Below are 19,707 nucleotides of genomic sequence, written 5' to 3'. Positions count from 1 at the left end.
GACAGCCTATCTTTCTTATCCCCGAAACTGCGCAAATCTCATCCTCAGGCTTGCTGACTGTTGCATGTGATTTCACGTTGACCGGTTCCCTCCAGGACTGAGTAATCCTGATTTGGATGCATGGGTTGCTTTTCTTGAAAAAGAAAAAAGCAAAAAAGGCATCCCTAGATTTTAAGGATCTATTTTTAGCAACTCAAGATTACATGCAAAGATCGTTTAGAAACTTCCCTCCAAGTGTTGTTTTTTCCTAGATTTATGGCATGAACGTCATAAGCCTCATCCTTATCAAACTTATTTATTAGACACTGCAGAACTCATTCCCCACATTGATCTTGGAGCTTTGACATCCCACATCACATCTAGGAGTCTTTGGCACATTCAACTTAGCTTTTTACATGTAAGTTTTCTTTTCATGTCATTTGTTGCTTTTCTGTCGCATTTTGTATTTCGCTTTGTATGAATGTTGTTTGTTTGGTTTTTTTGAACGTCTATTGTTGTTTTAATGCATGTTAGCCAGTAGAAGCATTGTTTGAATTTTTCATTCCATCTCATTGTTGTCTCATGCATGACACTGTTTCTGCATCAACGGTCATCGTTGCAGCAACTCGCTTCACACACATGCTTTCTTTCCCATTTTCTAAATCCTTCACTCACTGTTTGCATGCATTCAAAACTTTTCATGTTTTTTAGTCACTCGTCGGCGAGTCTGGGTTACCTTGGCACAAACCTTGCCTTGCCTAGACAACAATGCACATTTCTAAGAGTGTAGGCTCTGCCTTCCCTTGAGAAACTATGCAAGTCTGGCCAGCACTGACCTCGAAGATTGCATTACGCAATTCTAGGAGGCAGTGCCCTAATGGCCCCAGAAATAACGCAATGCAGTTTGTGGGTTTGCATGTCATTACTGACTGGAACTGCGCATTACGCAGTTTTAGTCCTTAGCAGGCCAAGTTGGATTGTGCATTGCGCAGTTCCAGTAGTCAGTCAACCTCTTGGCAGCCCAAACTATGCCTTGCGCAGTTTTGCTAGTTAGTCTCCCAGCCTACCGGCGAAAATTGTGCAATCTTCCCAGTTAATGACCGAGGTGTGTTGCATATCAGTCCTCAAATTTGTTTTGGTTTTGAATTGAAAAATTTCTTGCCATGAGTGTTGCTATCTCTCCAGGTATATCAAGTTTTCTTCTGTCTCTCAGCATTTTAGGTACAATAGCCTCCAAGAGAGCAAGGTCAAAGGACACAATTGGAAGTGCAATTGGATATGTATTTCAACAAGTGTCTATGAGCTTGCCCATTTACGAAGACACCAAGTTGTTCATAAATAGAGACATCATGATGAAATAGCAGGACATCAATGACACATTCTCAAGCACATTTGAAGAAGATCTGGAAGACCGCAGGGTCTATTTCAACATTCACAAGTCTAGCTTATACTAGATTGCATGTAGGTATCCCGTGTTTCCATGCACGGACATGATCCACTGGATTGTCCCGTACACTCATCCTGAGATGATGACATTGATCAGTTTCAATGGGACAAAGCTTGCTACCTTCAAGGTGAATTACTTTCAGCAAATGTACCATTTTTCACAGCCGGTGACCAAAATGGAGAAACACTTCGGCAAACCCAGCAGCAGTGCAAACTCCAGAGATATCTTGAAGAGATGGGTGAAAGAGCCAGCCAAGTTCAGGACAACACCTAGCCTGGTTTACAAGACAAAGATACTATGGAAGGTATATCAGTATTTGGTCATCTTTTCATGCCACTTATACGTCCAAGAGAGCACAAAGAACTTCCTGTAGAGCTGGGTGATTACATTGGACCAACTTTCCAGCGAAGGAAGGCCATGCAACTGGTCTGACATGTTGGCTCTCAGGTTGAAGGAACAAGTGACAGAAGCCCGGCATCTACCCAAAGGTTAGCAAGTAGAGATATACATGTTCATATACATATTGGATGTTATGCCTGTCAATGGTTCCCAAGTTTAAGTTGGGCATGCACACCTTCAGCAACCTTTGATCTGAAAATGGAATGTACTTGTTTAAGCGTGCAAGGTATCCATTTCCCATAATTGCAATGTGAGCTATACACTCCAAGTGACCTTTGAAAATGTGAAAACTTCTTATTTCTTATACAGAGATAGACTGTAGGGGCATTCACCGGACATGTCACCTCTAAAGAGAGGATGAGTTCCAGAGGCTACCTAGCCCTCTACAGGCTCTGCCTAAAGAAATAACGAAGTAAACACTTAGAAGTCTTTGACATACACATACTTGAAGTTTGATGTCTTGCAGAAGAAGACAAATAACTTTTTGCAGCTGAATTGGTGATTATGTGTGTATGAAAGTTATGTATATTTGTTGTTTAACACTTTATATCAGTTTTTTTTAACATATCATCTTCAGCAAATAAAGACATCAAAATGATAAAGCAGTTCACCCCTTCTGGGCTACATCTGCTGAACCAAGCCTCTCAAACTAGGCTTGTCCTCTTGTATTAAAAATGCTACAAAGGCTAATACAAGCATATGAGTGTCTCGAAAGACAGATCTGACTGTAAATACAGAATCAAAAGATAGGAATTAGCTAAACATGCTCTTTCCCAAACACTAATCAGTGAAATTGTACCTTATACAGTACTTTCCCCAATTGGCCCTAGTGGACCTTTAATCTTGAATGGAGAATTTCGAGGTGAAGATGACCTCAATTGGATCTAAAACATCTGCCATTAGATTCAGAAGGTCGAAAATAGCAGACATAGGCTTTTGAATCACCAAAAATGGATGAACATAGCCCCCAAATAGCTCAAGCACTGAAATGGCCCTGGTGGCCCTGAAAGCTTCCCTAAAGCTAAACAGTGAGAAGAATGCCTCAACAGGAAAAAAGAGCTGTAGAAATGGATTCAGAATGCTGAAAAACTTCAAGAATGACCTTCGTTCCACATTCACTGGCTGCACAATTCCCAATGCAGCTCCCAAACTGATTTGGCCTTGGTGGGTCCTGGAACTTCCACGAAGCAAAATCACCTGCAAATGACCTTAGATGGCTGTGAAACCTATGCCAATGGCTTAAGAAGGTTGAAGAGCCCAAAAATCTAAAAATAATTTGTCCAAAAAGGACTTTCCTAGCCAAAGTTATGGCTCATTAAAGTTTCTCCAGTCTGCCCTAGAAAAACTCCAGATAAAACTGGCTAACTGCCAGATAACCCCGACAAATAGGCAATTCCGCCATTTTTGGAGTGCTCCCTCCGCCATCAGGACTGTCAGTTAACTCTGTTAACTCCGCGCATGTGACCAAACATTCGGAACGGTGGTTTGCTGTTGGATTTCGTGCCAGACTGTTCGGGCTAACTATCCGTTGAACTGCACTTAAACCGGGATTAACGCATGTGACCACGTATAAACCGCTACCAACATCTGCCGACAGTTATGGGTTATGCCCCTGGTTTTTGGGCGACGGTCATATAATATGGGGGCTGGCCCTTAGAGGCTGGTCCCCTTCGTGCCCCACCCAAACAAACTTTAACGTTCAAATAAAGTTGCTCAGGCCAACACAACACGTCCCACCTACGTAGCGCAGTGGTAAGATTTAGGCCTGTTCTGCGGGAGGTCTTGTGTTCAATTCCACTCTCCGCCCAAAATTTTAACAATGCGCCAACATAATGCTGATGTCACCCTGGGCCACGTGGTGGCCTCCAGGCTTGCCACGTGGCAGATTTCCATTCGCTGCCCAGAACAGAATATTCCAAGGAATATTCTATTTTAATTTTTTTTGAAAAAATTCAAAATTTCAATGTTATTGGACAATTCTTCTTTTTGGCATAACTTTCTCATACAGCGACCGTTTTCCGAACCGTTCATAGCGCCAAAATCAGGAAGATGAGCTCTATCCAGTCGTTTAGGTTCAAACTAGTTCTGAGCACTTTCATTTTTGACCATTTTACGACACTTGGTCCTGAGCTCTTGATCACACCTCCCAAATGAGAAGGCTTTTGGTCCCCAAAAGCTTACTGCATCTCTGAACTGAACTGTACAGCACTTGAGGAATAGAAATATCCTCTTTCGGTCAGCCAAAAGAGCATACTGATGCCAAAATGTCCTGCCTTATCAACTGTCACGATGCCCATCCATGGCACCTCCGCTCCAGAAGAAGAGCTGCCTCCCAAATGAGAAGGCTTTTACAAAGATGAAACACTTCATCATTTCTCCTCTTTACAATCTTGGAGATCAAATTAACTTTTTCCAAGTCAATATTACATTACATGCATGGTTAAAAACAAAGTAATCAACCCTTCAAGTTAATCACACATACATGTTTAAAATACAAGGAAATCATCATGATCCCTGTGCTCATGCATATCATTTTCATGCATGCAGTTTATCCTTCAACTTTCTCTTAAGTACAATCATAAGTACAATATCCTCGATCACATGTACATGTACTTTCAAAGCTGAAATGAATATAACTTTTGTTGCAATAAAGTGAGTCTCATACTCAGCTTTTCCATCCTGCAACTTGCATTCCCTTAACAAAGAAAATGCATTCAATCAAAAGACATGCAACTTTAATTGGATAAGAATTCTAACCATTTCTTACCAATCCATTTCAAATGCGCTTCCTTTAACTGCACATCGATATCAACATGTGTATCATCCTGACACATATCAATGATGGGAACTTCCTTCCCATTCTTGCCATACTCTTTCTTCAATTTCTTCAACTTTCGTGGAAGCATTGTTGGATTCAGAGTCCAACACCTTTCAGCAGTATGTCCTTGCTTATGGCAATAAGTGCAACACATGTTCATCTTCTTGACAACATGATTTGCATTGTTCAATGGAACTTTGGCTTCTTGCCTCCTTTCCTTCAAAAGTTTCCTGTATGTTGCCATTCTTTTCCAACATCTAGAAACACTATGGTTAACCAAACCACAAAAAGAACATGCAATTCTTTTCCAATGCTTATGTGGAAATTTTCCATGCTTTACATGATCAAAGGAAATATGATTGAAATCAGATTTATACCTTTCTCTTTCACCTTCATTACCTTCATGAGGAGGTGAATCAAATGAAGAAGAAGCTCCTTTTGGAACACCATCAATCCCTTCAATGGTTTTAGAGCTTTCACAATTCTCTTGTTCAAGTGCATTCTTATGCACACCTTCTTCTTGCAAGGTATGTTTCAAACTATTGCATTCCTCAAGGATACAACCTTTACAACCTTGAGATAGAGAACTTGAAATGAAACTCCTTCTAGGAACTGTTTCAATTGCCTTCATGGCTGCTTTGGAACTTTCTCCATAAGATTGTCCATAGCCAAGACCCAAATTCTTAGGCCTTACCTCAACCATTATTGGCTCAACTATACCCTGTGCATGTTTGCCCAATCCTTTTCCTTCATATCCCATTTTGGACATCAACTTGGACCCTATGCCTCTAGTATGTTTCTCAAAAGAACCAACATAAACATTCTTATAAGAATTTGAAGACAAACTAGAATTGTTTACCTCGTCTTCAAGCTGATACTTGGCTAAGGCTTCTTTGGCAATAAGGAGTTGTGTCTCCAACTCATGCATCCTTTACAGATTCATGTTTGCAATATGAAGTTGGCCTTCCATTTCCTGTAATTGGTCAGAAAGCAACTGATTCTCTTCCCTCATGGAATTCAACTGCTCTTGAAGTCTAGAGCTCTTTCTTTCATCCTCATACATTTCTCTCACCATATTCATCATGATGAAAAATTCTTGCTTCAAGCCTTCATCAAAGAATCTTGTGAAGGAGGATGATTTTGAGAACTCACTTATGGAAGTTGTCATTATAAAAATGAACAAAAGAGCTTCAGCAAACTCAAACAACAAGTAGTTTGCAGAATAATAAAGCAGTCAATCTTCAACACAGTTTAAGACACCTTTCAAGCTACACAATCAAGCTAGTGATGTCAGTCAAGCGAACCTAGTGCTCTGATACCATCTGATCTAAAAATGGAATGTACTTGTTTAAGGGTGCAAGGTATCCATTTCCCATAATTGCAATATGAGCTATACACTCCAAGTGACCTTTGAAAATGTGAAAACTTCTTATTTCTTATACAGAGATAGACTATAGGGGCATTCACCGGACATGTCACCTCTAAAGAGAGGATGAGTTCCAGAGGCTACCTGGCCCTCTACAGGCTCTGCCTAAAGAAATAATGAAGTAAACACTTAGAAGTCTTTGACATACACATACTTGAAGTTTGATGTCTTGCGGAATAAGACAAATAACTTTTTGCAGCTGAATAGGTGATTATGTGTGTATGCAAGTTATGTATATTTTTTGTTTAACACTTTATATCAGTTTTGTTTAGCATATCATCTTCAGCAAATAAAGACATCAAAATGATAAAGTAGTTCACCCCTTCTGGGCTACATCTGTTGGACCAAGCCTCTCAAACTAGGCTTGTCCTCTTGTATTAAAACTGCTACAAAGGCTAATACAAGAATATGAGTGTCTTGAAAGACAGATCTGATTGTAAATACAGAATCAGAAGATAGGAATTAGCTAAACATGCTCTTTTCCAAACACTAATCAGTGAAATTGTACCTTATACAGTACTTTCCCCAATTGGCCCTGGTGGCCCTTTAATCTTGAATGGAGAATTTCGAGGTGAAGACGACCTCAATTGGATCTCAAACCTCTGCCATTAGATTCAAAAGGTCGAAAATAGCAGACATAGGCTTTTGAATCACCAAAAATGGATGAACATAGCCCCCAAACAGCTCAAGCACTGAAATGGCCCTGGTGGCCCTGAAAGCTTCCCTGAAGCTAAACAATGAGAAGAATGCCTCAACAGGAAAAACGAGTTGTAGAAATGGATTCAGAATGCTGAAAAACTTCAGGAATGACCTTTGTTCCACATTCACTGGCTGCACAATTCCCAATGCAACTCCCAAACTGATTTGGCCTTGGTGGATCCTGGAACTTCCACGAAGCAAAATCACCTGCAAATGACCTCATATGGCTGTGAAACCTATGCCAATGGCTTCAAAAGGTCGAAGAGCCCCAAAATCAAAAAAAATTCGTCCAAAAAGGACTTTCCTAGCCAAATTTATGGCTCATTAAAGTTTCTCCAGTCTGCCCTAGAAAAACTCTAGATAAAACTGGCTAACTGCCAGATAACCCCAACAAATAGGCAATTCTGCCATTTTTGGAGCGCTCCCTCCGCCATCAGGACTGTTAGTTAACTCCGTGCATGTGACCAAACATTCGGATTGGCAATTTGCTGTTGGATTTCATGCCGGACTGTTCGGGCTAACTATCCGTTGAACTGCACTTAAACCGGGATTAACGGATGTGACCACGTATAAACCGCTACCAACATCCACCGATAGTTATGGGTTATGCCCCTGGTTTTTGGGTGACGGTCATATAATATGGGGGCTGGCCCTCAGAGGCTGGTCCCCTTCATGCCCCGCCCAAATAAATTTTAACGTTCAAATAAAGTCACTCAGGCCAACACAACACGTCCCACTTACGTAGCGCAGTGGTAAGATTTAGGCCTGTTCTGCGGGAGGTCTTGTGTTCAATTCCACTCTCCGACCAAAATTTTAACAATGCGCCAACATAATGCTGATGTCACCCTGGGCCACATGGCAGCCTCCGGGCTTGCCATGTTGCAGCTTTCCATTCGCTGCCCAGAATAGAATATTCCAAGGAATATTCTATTTTAAATTTTTTTGAAAAAATTCAAAATTTTAATGTTATTGGACAATTCTTCTTTTTGGCATAACTTTCTCATACAGCGACCGTTTTCCGCACTGTTCACGGTGCCAGAATCAGGAAGATGAGCTCTATCCAGTCGTTTAGGTTCAAACCAGTTTTGAGCACTTTCATTTTTTACCATTTTATGACACTTGGTCATGAGCTCCTGATCAACCTTTGTGCACAGTTATTGCAGATTGTTCTCTAAATGTAGCTTCTGCGGAGTTATCACATAGTTGTCAAACCACTTTGTCACCCTGGTGTACAAAATGATATTTGAGCGGGATCAACCTTGCATGTCAGAGGCAACGATGGAGGCATTGATCGACATAGTAGATTGGCATGCCTTACCCCTTAGAACTTTCATACAGATGTATAGCACGGAGAAACCTCTGCACGCTTTACCAAAGTTTTCCATGGACAAGCTCGTCATGCAAGAAGTGCCGTTTCACATCTCGAAAAGGCTATCAACTAAATTGCACAGGAAGAATAAGGCACCTTGGTTCACACTTCCTTTGTGGAGCAGGTTGTACAAGATATGGAATCTCAAACATACTAAGACCGAAATAGAGGAGTTCAAGAGATTCACCTTCGGCACCAGAAGTTTCAATCTGTATGACCTGCATTTCTTGGTAAAGGACCAATGTGTGAGAGAGAAATTTCCTTGGATCCAGGGGCATGTCATTGGCTTGAGGAAAACCCATGGAGATATTGTCACAAGTTATCTAGGATCAATAAAATGATCGGAATAGCTGTGGAATGGTTAGCAAAGCAAAGGGAAGTAGCATCTCAGAGAGAACCATCATTAGTAGTGGTAGAGGGTAGCAGACATGCGCGTGACAAAGGAAATAGAAAGGTTGTTGACAGTGCAGAGGCAAAACAAAGTTGCAAGTTCAAAGAAGATCCACTCGTGATGAAAGAAGCTTTGGATATTGAAGCTGAGGCGACATCACGACAGGAGGAACGCACAAAGGTAAAGAGAGAAATGGAGGATGGAGGAAACAGAAAACGAGTTGCAAGAGTTGATGCAACAACTCCAGGAAGAACAGGAGATGCGCAGAAGAGAGAAGCAAGCGTGGTAGGGACAGACACAACAGAAGGCGTAGCATGCACATATTAATGAAACTGTGGCCATACAGGTTACAGACTCATCTGAGCAACTAGCACAAAGCAGACAGGGTGAGTAGTTGTAGGAGCAGGACTTAGCTCAAGAGATTAAACAAATGCTTGAACAGATGGATACGAATAGGGTGCATCCAGCTTCATATCAGGATATTCACCTCATTCCTCGGAACCAAGAGGTCACTCCACCAGCTTCACAAGATCCGAAAGAAGAGCAAGTCCCAAGCGATCAAGGAGACACAGAGATCCTTGAAGACAATTTAGAAGTGGAGATGCACAGCATATCTTTCAACGAGTTGCAACGCAGATTTTTGTAGTCGCCCAGAGTTCCCACTCTGGATGTTCACATATCTCCTGTGCAGTTTGAAGAACTAGTGATCGTATCCAATGTGCGCAAGCATCCAACAACATTGGTCGATTCTACCAGAGCATATGTCGATGCCACCATCTTGAGTGTTCGATTCTTGATAGCAAAGAACGAGCACATGGCTAAGGAGTTACAAGTGGCCAAGCAGGGAGGAGAAAAGGTTACAACATCCACCAGAGCAGAGTTGAAGAAAGTGATATTGGATGAAGTATCATCCCTTGAGACAATCATGCAGATGTTGTATTCTATATTTGGTATCATGCATAAGTTAGTTGTCCATCTCAACAGTTGGCAGCAGCGCTATGCTAGGAGAACACGCATCTTTTCAAATCTGCAAAATGTTGTCAATCGCATGCAAACATGGATAATGAGGTACAAAGGAGCCCCATTGCACTTGCCAAAGATGATGAAGCCCAAGGCAGTATAGTTGAAGGCACGCATCTAGAGTCAGATCCAGAACTATAAGGAACTCCCGTAGTTCATCACTAGTTTGCAGGCTTCACATGCACGGGTGTTCAGAAGCATGGATGTCATTGTGCGCACGCACTGAGGTGAAGTCAAAGAACCAAGTCCGATTGGAGATGGACATGTACTTTGATGAGTTGATGTGCATAGCCACCAGCACAAACTTGGAGATCAACGTAGACACTATGCATCAGTATGTTGTTGGTCTGACTGCACTCAAGACTATGATGCGCATGTTATCAGACAAGTTGGACAGAGGTGCCAAATCAATGTACCCGAATGCAACGGAGGCGAGATTTTGCTTTCAGTAGGATGTTACCATTGAGCACGTGGACACCATCACAGGCTACCAAGCTTAGCATTAGTTTGCCACCATCGATCATCACAAGGATGTCAAAGAGTTGGTCTTCACATAGCTATCTAAATCTTAGTAGTATCTTGCATGGATTTCTCAAGCCTATTTTTTCTCACATGGGTACATGTGCAGATTGTAATGTAACATCTTGTAAAAGTGAAAGACCAAGTGTCGATAGTAGAATGTGACAATCATGTAGTAGTTGAAGAGTCATGAGGGTAGGTGAAGAGTCACAAAGGAGAATGTCAAGGGTCACCCCACCTTTGCTATTGATAGAACCTCATAACTCATTGTACATGCTTTTGGGATCCAAGCTTCTTATAGGTGTGTCTTAGAGAAAGCTTGGAGTGTATTGTAACGAGCCTTGGCTTCTCCACAGTGCAGAGCTAGTATATCTCTTTGGAGGAGCAGGTGGCAGCGATTGTAATGTTCCGTTGTTCGGACTAGTGGTTGGTCATAGTTGTATGTATGATTGGAGCTTTCACTTTCTTAATATAATAGAGCTAGCACATTTCATGTACATGTTGTTATTGTATTTCAGCTATCTTGGTTACTCTAACGATATATGTATTTGTTGTTTACACATGTATGTATGGACTTTTCTATATGTTTGTATGAATCTTATCAAGATGTGTTGTTGGTTTAACCATCACTTTGGATCATTGGCTAACCTTCTTTTCTAGCTTGTGATGTATCTCTTTTGTGTGTTCCCTTTTAAGTCGCGTGTTGTCACAGGTTTCTAAGGGGCACACTCATATCCCCGTTACGTGTGTTAGACTCCTTCATGCACCTCCCTTGAATTGTTGTGCATGTCACACCCTTACCACCAACAGGGACATCTTACTCACCTATGCACGCAACCATGGCCAAGGCGATATTGTACTACCCCACTGCTAGTACTCCTACACCAAACGGTTTGAGGTCTATTTGAGACTTCTTACCGAGGAGATCCCCTGACATGTTGGAGGGTCCAGCACCGTCAACAAAGTGCTTGATATAGTCAAGGTTAACTTAAATATATGATGAATATTATTATTTTTTATTAATGTAATTTGCAAAATATTATTATTATTATTATTAGAGTATTTTTACTAATTTAAAAAAATATATATATCAATTTGAAATTAATTTTAATAATTATTTATACATAATAATAATAATAATATATTTTTTAAACAATAAATACATATAAAACATATATTTTATCAACTTAGATTAAATTCTCATCATCTAATAATTAAAACGGAAAAATATTAATATAGAATAATATTCATGGAAAAATATATATGTGTGTGTGTGTGTGTGTGTGGTCGAATGTATAAACATATATAAATACGTGTTAAAAATGGAAAAATATTAATAAAGAATAATATTTATGAGAATAAAGTATATATAGTTGAGTCCCAATAACACAATCGGTTGAGAAAGGGTTTTGTTAGTAAGGCGTTTTGTTAGTAAGGCCACGGTTTCTGTTCAAATTTTATCAAGCTACTATGCACACATACGCTAGGAGGAGACATCTGATATATATATATATATATATATATATATAGATATATATATATATATATATGATTATTATTACTTAAAAATATTTTCATATGAAGAATGTCTTAAAACATTACTAAGAGAAGAGTTATCACAAATCAATAAATATTATCAAAATTATAAATACCAGCATAGATTTGTCTAACTCTAGATGTATCCCTCAAGATGAAAACATTTTCTCAAATTATTAATCCAAAATTATTAAATTTAATAATATTAATATTAATTAGATTTAATAATATTATAATAATAATAATATTAGATTTAATGATGCCTTTTACATGACATTCTAATAAAATTCATAATAAAACTATATCAAATTAATATTTTCAAATATTACAAATTTGACGTAAAAATATTTGTTTTTAAAGATTTTAATATATTCATAAATTTAATAATATTATTGTTATAACGTATTAATATTAATATTAGATTTAATAATTATTATAATAATATTATTATTATTATTTATATTAATATTAGATTTAATGGTTGAATTGAGGATTCTGTGATCCATATCAAATTTATGAGAGATTTTTTGGAGTAAATCACATGATATTTCATTTGTCCACGCGTTTTGAACCAACCAGTGTGGTTCATCGTTAGGACAAGTTAAAGAATCAGATCCAGCATTGCATGTTACATAGTCCCAGCAGAACCTCCAACGGTTATAATCCTAGACCAGGCAACGACTATAATGACTAACGGTTATATATGACTGGGGGACAATTAGACGGACCAGGGGTATAAAAACAAGTTAATATCATAGCTAGTTAGCTATATTATTATTAAACTAAAAGTCAAAGGGACAAATAATTAACCTAGGGGTTTAAATATATATATATATATATATATATATATAATAATAAATTAATTTTAAAAAATTATTAAGCAGATAGTTAGTTATAAAAAGTATTAACTAATTAATATAAATATTAGAATAAGTCAAGTGATAGAAAAATCAGATTTAAATATTCATATTTAATTAATTGTCAACTTAATCTAGAGGTATTTAGTAATTTAATTGTTTATATGAATTTACCTAAAGGTATTTACTATTTTATGAAAATTTTAATTTATAAATAAATAAATATTTATTTATTTATTTTTTATTTATTTATTTTTATTTTTTATTTTCATCTATATATATATATATATATATATATATATATATATATATATATATATATATATATAGATATAGATATAGATAGATAGATAGATAGATAGATAAACAAAAATATAATGATAGACTAAGCCATGGGCTGGAAAGAAAATAGTATAATTAATCATTTATCTTAATTGTTAAAATTAACATATGATTAAATTGATTAAAAAAAAAAAGGGGACACGAACAAGCCAAAAAACGAGGGAGGGGAGGAAGGGAAGAAAATGACTAGGAAGAGAGTGTTGAGACCCAGCAACCACTAATCTTCCAGCCATCTTCTCTATTGAGATTGCTCGGCCTTTTTTCAATCTCAAGGGCTTCCCTAAATTTCCGATGATGGAATTGGGAAACTCTAGCAATCACACTAGCCTCCTCAATACACACATGATGTTTGGTTCTTTCCGCATGTTCAACTAAAGCGGAAGACTTGGTTCTCATGTGTTTGATGTCAGCTGCATACTCACTAATCCTTTGATTAATGGAGCGACCAGTCTCACCAATATAGGGGGTCCCACAGGAACAAGGGATAATATATACCCCTTTCATATCTTTAGGGTCGATCGGATCCTTCACTGATCTGAGGGACCTATGAATGGTGTTAAGGGGCCTAAAGGTTGCGGGAACATTATGCTTTTTAAGAATCCTTGCAATCTTATTAGTGGTCCCCTGAACATATGGAAGATGGACACTTGGAATCCACTCCTTCGGTTCTCTTTTAGTTAGTGAATTCTTGGCAGCTTTGAGGAAAGCTTTCTGACCCAAGAATCTACTATAACCATTCTCGACAAAGACATTGAGGAGATGGGATTTCTCCCTCTCGAAGCTCTTATCATCAGAGATCCTTAGGGCATGAGTAGCAAGGGTATTGAGAACACCCATCTTCTGAGCCAAAAATAAAAAATAAATAATATTTATTTATTTATTTATTTATAAATTAAAATTTTCATAAAATAGTAAAGACCTTTAGGTAAATTCATATAAACAATTAAATTACTTAAATACCTCTAGGTTAATTTGACAATTAATTAAATATGAATATTTAAATCTTATTTTTCTATCACTTGACTTATTCTAATATTTATATTATATATTTTTATTAATTAGTTAATACTTTTTATAACTAACTATCTACTTAATAATTTTTTTAAATTTTAAATTATATATATATATTATTATATATATATATATATATATATATATATATATAAACCCGTAGGATAATTATTTGTCCCTTTGACTTTTAGTTTAATAATAATATAACTAACTAGCTATGATATTAACTTGTTTTTATACCCCTGGTCCGTCTAACTGTCCCTAGTCATATATAGCCATTAGTCATTATAGTCATTGCCTGGTCTAGGATTATGGCCATTGGAGGTTCTGCTGGGACTATTTAACATGCAATGCTGGATCTGACTCTTCAACTTGTCCTGACGATGAACCACACTGGTTGGTTCGAAATGCGTGGACAAATGAAATATCATTTGATTTATGCCGAAAAATCTCTCATAAATTAGATTTAATAATTAACATGGCATGCTAATAAAATCATAATAAAACTATATCAAAATAATATTTTCAAATATTACAACTTTGGTGTGAAAATATTTGTCTTTAAAGATTTAAATATATTCATAAGATATGGTTTTAATTTTACAAATATTTAATTAAAAAATATATTAAAATATTTTGGAACAAGGTTTTCAATTCTTTGTATTAAATTGTATTGTAATTTTTTATCTATATAACTATTTTCATTTTTTGTTTTGTACCAATACTAAATTTTTTATTATTATTATTTTATTGGAAATATGACATACTTACACATCCCCTCTGGCTACATTGTAGAATGAAACTTTTTGCGCAATAATTTTCTTATAAATTAAGAGCAATATGGTACAAAACAAATTATAAATCACATAATAAAATGTTATGAAACCAGCTCACAAAAAGATAGAAAAGAGAGATCCACGCCTTAGAATTCAGCCTCTTCGAGGGGGCAACCTCCTTTACATTACATAAATGAACAATTCTTGGATGATACAAATGACAAAACCTCCTTTCTATATATAGGAGTCTAAGGAGTCACAATATAATCCAGCCGACCTAACAATAATAATATAAAGCCACAAAAATAACAATAGAGGGATTCTATGGGGCACAGAAATAACAATATGGGGGTAATAGGGGCACAACAATATAAATAAGGGGTATAACTACAATAGTAATGGGGTAATCACTAGTATTATAGGGACCCAACATGCCCCTCTCCTTCAAAAAAGTGTTGTCCTCAACGCTTGAGTAGTTCTGGATACTTCTGCATAAAATTCTCATCCTCCCATGTGGAATCTTCAGCGGATAACTTCTTCCACTTGATAAGATACTCTAAAATTGATCGATTTCGTAGCTGTCGAGTTCTTGTTTCTGTGACTGCTTCCGGTTCCAATATAATTTTTCCTTCCTCGTCAAGTTCTGGCAATATTGTTTGAACTGGGAGCTTGTCGCCTATAACCTTCTTTAAACATGAAACATGGAAAACTGGGTGTAATCGAGAAGCTGCAGGAAGCTCCAATTTGTATGCCATAGTACCAATCTTTTGCAACACCTTGTACGGACCATAATACTTTGGTGATAATTTATTATCCTTCTTAGCTTGCTTTAGGGACATTTGCTTATATGGTTGCAGCCTTGCAACCGTAGGAATACCCAATCACCTACATCAAAACTTCTTTCACTGCGATGTTGATCTGCCTGTTGTTTCATTCTATTTTGTGCCAACACGAGGTTATCCTTTAAGAGTTGGAGGACTTGTTGTTGATGTTCTATGTGATGTTCCACTGCCTGAACCTTAGAATTTTCTCTTAAATATGATGTGATGGATGGTGGTTGATACCCATAAAGTGCCATAAATGGGGTCATTTTTGTTGCTGTATGGAAGGAAGTGTTATACCACCATTCAGCCAGAGGCAACCATTTGACCCATTGTGTCTGTTTATCATATACAAAGCAACGAAGATATCCTTCCAAACATTTGTTTACTATCTCAGTTTGCCCATCAGATTGAGGATGATAAGATGAGCTATGAGCTAACTGAGTACCAAGACAAGAAAATAATTCTGTCCAAAAATTTCCAGTGAAAATGGGATCTCTGTCACTTACAATAATCTTTGGGTTTCCATGTAGCTTTTGAACTGTTTCCATAAATGCAGTAGAAACTGTACTGGCTTTAAATGGATGTGATAATGCACAAAAGTGTGCATACTTGGTAAGTCTGTCAACTACCACCATGATGACACTCTTTCCCTCAGACTTGGGTAAACCTGTGATAAAATCCATTGAAACCTCCTCCCAACGTTGGCTTGGAATGGATAAAGGTTGTAATAGACCTGGTGTCTTAATTGTTTCAACTTTATTTTGTTGGAAAACCAAACATTCCGCCACAAACTTTTGAATATCTGATTTAAGGCCATCCCAAAAAAATTCCTTCTTAACCCTGTGGTAAGTTTTTAAAAATCCTGAGTGCCCTCCTAAGGGAGAAGTGTGCAATTCCATAAGAATCTTTTGTTTTAGCTGGGAATTCTTACAGAGGTATAAGCGATCTTTGTACCATAACGAATCATTTTGCCAGCTAAATGTATCAGAAGTACTGGAATCTTGTTGTAGCTTTCGAATAAGTGCCCACACTTCTTCGTCATTCTTCCATTCCTCCCTTGCTTCGTTTATCCAATCTGGTTGGATAATAGAAATGGCACACAACAATGCTTCCACATCCTCATCCTTTCTTGAGAGTGCATCTGCCACCACATTTTGCTTCCCTTTTTTGTAGATGATTTCAAAGTCATAACCCAACATCTTTGTGACCCACTTTTGTTGCTCTTCAGAGGATAATCTTTGTTCTAAAAAGTATTTAAGGCTATCATGATCCGTTTTTACCTTGAAGTGTCTTCCCATTAGGTAGGGTCGCCATTTCTTAAGTGCATGGAGTATTGCCAACATTTCCTTCTCATAAATAGCTTTGCTTAAAAACTTTCCCTTGATTGGATGACTTTCAAAAGCAATGGGTCTTTCATCTTGCATTATAACAGCACCAATTCCATTTCCTGAAGCATCACATTCCACAATAAAGGTTTTTGTGAAGTCTGGTGTAGCTAAGACCGGTGCTTGGCACATTGCCTCTTTAAGATGTTCAAAGGCCTTTGTTGCTTCCGGAGTCCATGAAAATGAATCTTTCTTCAATAATGTTGTTAGAGGTGCTGCTATTCTCCCATAATTCTTAACGAACTTGCGATAATACCCTGTCAACCCAAGAAATCCTCGCAGATGCTTTATGGATGTGGGGATTTTCCATTCCTTAATGGCTTTAATTTTGCTAGGGTCTACCTTAACTCCTTCATGAGATACAATATGACCCAAATATTCCACCTCCTGGACTCCAAAGAAACATTTGGATCTTTTTGCATATAATTGTTTCTCCTCCAATAGTTGTAGCACCCTGTCAACATGTTCAACATGATCCTTCCAAGACTTGTTGTAGATTAGTATATCATCAAAAAATACTAACACAAATTTTCTAAGGAATGGTTTGAAAATTGAATTCATCAAACCTTGAAATGTTGAAGGTGCATTGGTAAGGCCAAAAGGCATGACCAAAAATTCATAATGACCCTCATGAGTTCTAAATGCCATTTTCGGAATGTCTTCAACCTTCATTCTGATTTGATGATATCCCGAACGAAGATCCAACTTGGTGAAGTAAATTGATCCATGCAATTCATCCAGTAATTCATCAATGACAGGAATGGGGAACTTATCTTTAATAGTGAGCTTGTTGAGCTCCCTATAATCTGGACACATGCGCCATGATCCATCCTTCTTGTGCACCAATACTACTGGAGCTGAGAAAGAACTTTGACTCGGTTGAATTATACCAGCCTCTAGCATTTCTGCAACCATACGTTCAATTTCACTTTTTTGGACATAGGGATATCTGTATGGCCTGATGTTTGGAGGAACACTTCCTGGAATCAGATGAATAGCATGATCATGATCACGCATAGGTGGGAGACCTTTGGGAGTCTCAAATACCTTGGAATGATTGTCCAGGACTTTTTGGAGATCTGGAGAAATAGATGATTCCAATGTGGAAACATCTAGTGAACATAATTGTGCAATTACACCTCTTTGCTCCTTTTTTAGAAGCTTTGTCATGCCATTAGAGCTGATTATCTTTCCTGGTTTCCCTGCAATACCCCTTAATTCAACTTCCTTTCCTTCCACAGAAAATTTCATGAAAAGTTCTTGAAAATTAAAAGCTATTGTACCCAAGGATTGTAGCCATTGGACTCCTAGTACAACATCAGCACCTCCCATTGGAATGGAAAGCATTGGGCTAGTCAATACATATTCTCCCATGGATAGCTTGATATTATGGCACTTTCCAGAGCAATTTATTGTTCCTCCATTTGCAATCATCACTTGACACTCTGGTGCTGGATATAGGAAGCAATTCAATTCTTTTGCTACCCTACAATGAATAAAATTGTGGGTGCTTCCTGAATCAATCAACACTATTACCTTTTTCTTCTTGATTTGTCCTTCTATCTTGATGGTTTGAGGAGTGGTAATTCCCGCCAATGCATTACAAGATATGGTCGGATTTATTTGTTCTTCATCTAGGCTTTGTTCCTGGAGTATATCCTCTTCTTTTGACCTTTCTTGCTCCTTTTCTTCTTCCTCTTCACAATCTATGTAGAATAATTTCTTCTCAGCACACTTATGACCTTTTGTGTATTTGCTATCACAATTGTAACAAAGCCCTTTTGCTCTTTTTTCTTCCAATTGTTGTGGTGTCAACCTTGTAGGTTGTGGAAGACTATGGGAACAACACTTCCGTCTTTATAGTTGTGAATGGTATGCTTCCTAGCCATAATTTTGCTTTCCATTTTTCTTGCTAACCTGAATGCCTTCTCTAATGAATCAGGTTCCCAAAGGCGAACATCATGTTGGATATTATCCTTTAAAGACCCTATGAACACATCAATCCTATGCTCCTCTGGAATATCTTTTACCCTTATGTTCAATTTTTGGAACTCCTCAATGTGCTCCATTACTGAACCCTTTTGTTTGAGACTTATCAATTGGCTAAAAAAAGTGTTGCTTTTTGTATCTTCATAATGTGCTATCAATTCTTCCGTAAAAATTGCCCAAGTGATAAATTTTTTACGAGAGCAAAGCCATTGATACCATACAAACTGATTTGGTTCCAAATATGCAGTTGCCATACGTACCTTTTGTGTGTTTTGCACATTATTGAGATCGAAGAACTGCTCCATCTGTAATATCCATGTGGCGGGATCCTTGCCATCAAACTTCCTCATATCGATTTTTGGAATATGGTGGGTCTTCGATCCAACATTAGCGTCTATGGAATCATGATTAACATTACTTTTGTTCACATCATGAGTTTCCTTTACAACCTTTTCACCATTAGTAAGTATTTCTTGTAGAAAATTTGTCAAATTTGTCTTCAAATCTGCCATGTCTGTCTTCAAATCTGTCTTCAAATCTGCCATGTCTCTCTTCAAATCTATCTTCGAATCATCCATCTTAGCTTCCATGCCCTTTATCTTAGATTCCACGCCACTTATCTTAGCTTCTGTTAGCTTTTGTGAGCGTGACATTTGTTGCACTTGTTCTTGTAATTTTGATATATCATGTAGCATTTCTTCTTCTTCTTCATGAGTCATGCTAGAGCTTTCAGGTTCCTTACTAGGTGTTTGCATTTTCTTTCCTCGGGGCATCAGTTACCGATAATAATGCTTTACTATGCCCTTTGAATTCCGTTAAACCAAGCTTACACAAAAATTTAAACAAAAAACTACACACCTTTTTTCACTTTATAGAAGCCTGATATTGAATCTGATGTATCTCTGTAATTTCGGATCATC

This window comes from Pinus tabuliformis, chromosome X (assembly GCF_031772625.1).
Source record: "Pinus tabuliformis cultivar Carrire ecotype Pingquan chromosome X, CPIR1, whole genome shotgun sequence".
In the NCBI taxonomy this organism is placed as follows: Eukaryota; Viridiplantae; Streptophyta; class Pinopsida; order Pinales; family Pinaceae; genus Pinus; species Pinus tabuliformis.
The sequence above is the reverse complement of the archived record's forward strand: the minus strand, read 5'-3'. Positions refer to the sequence as shown.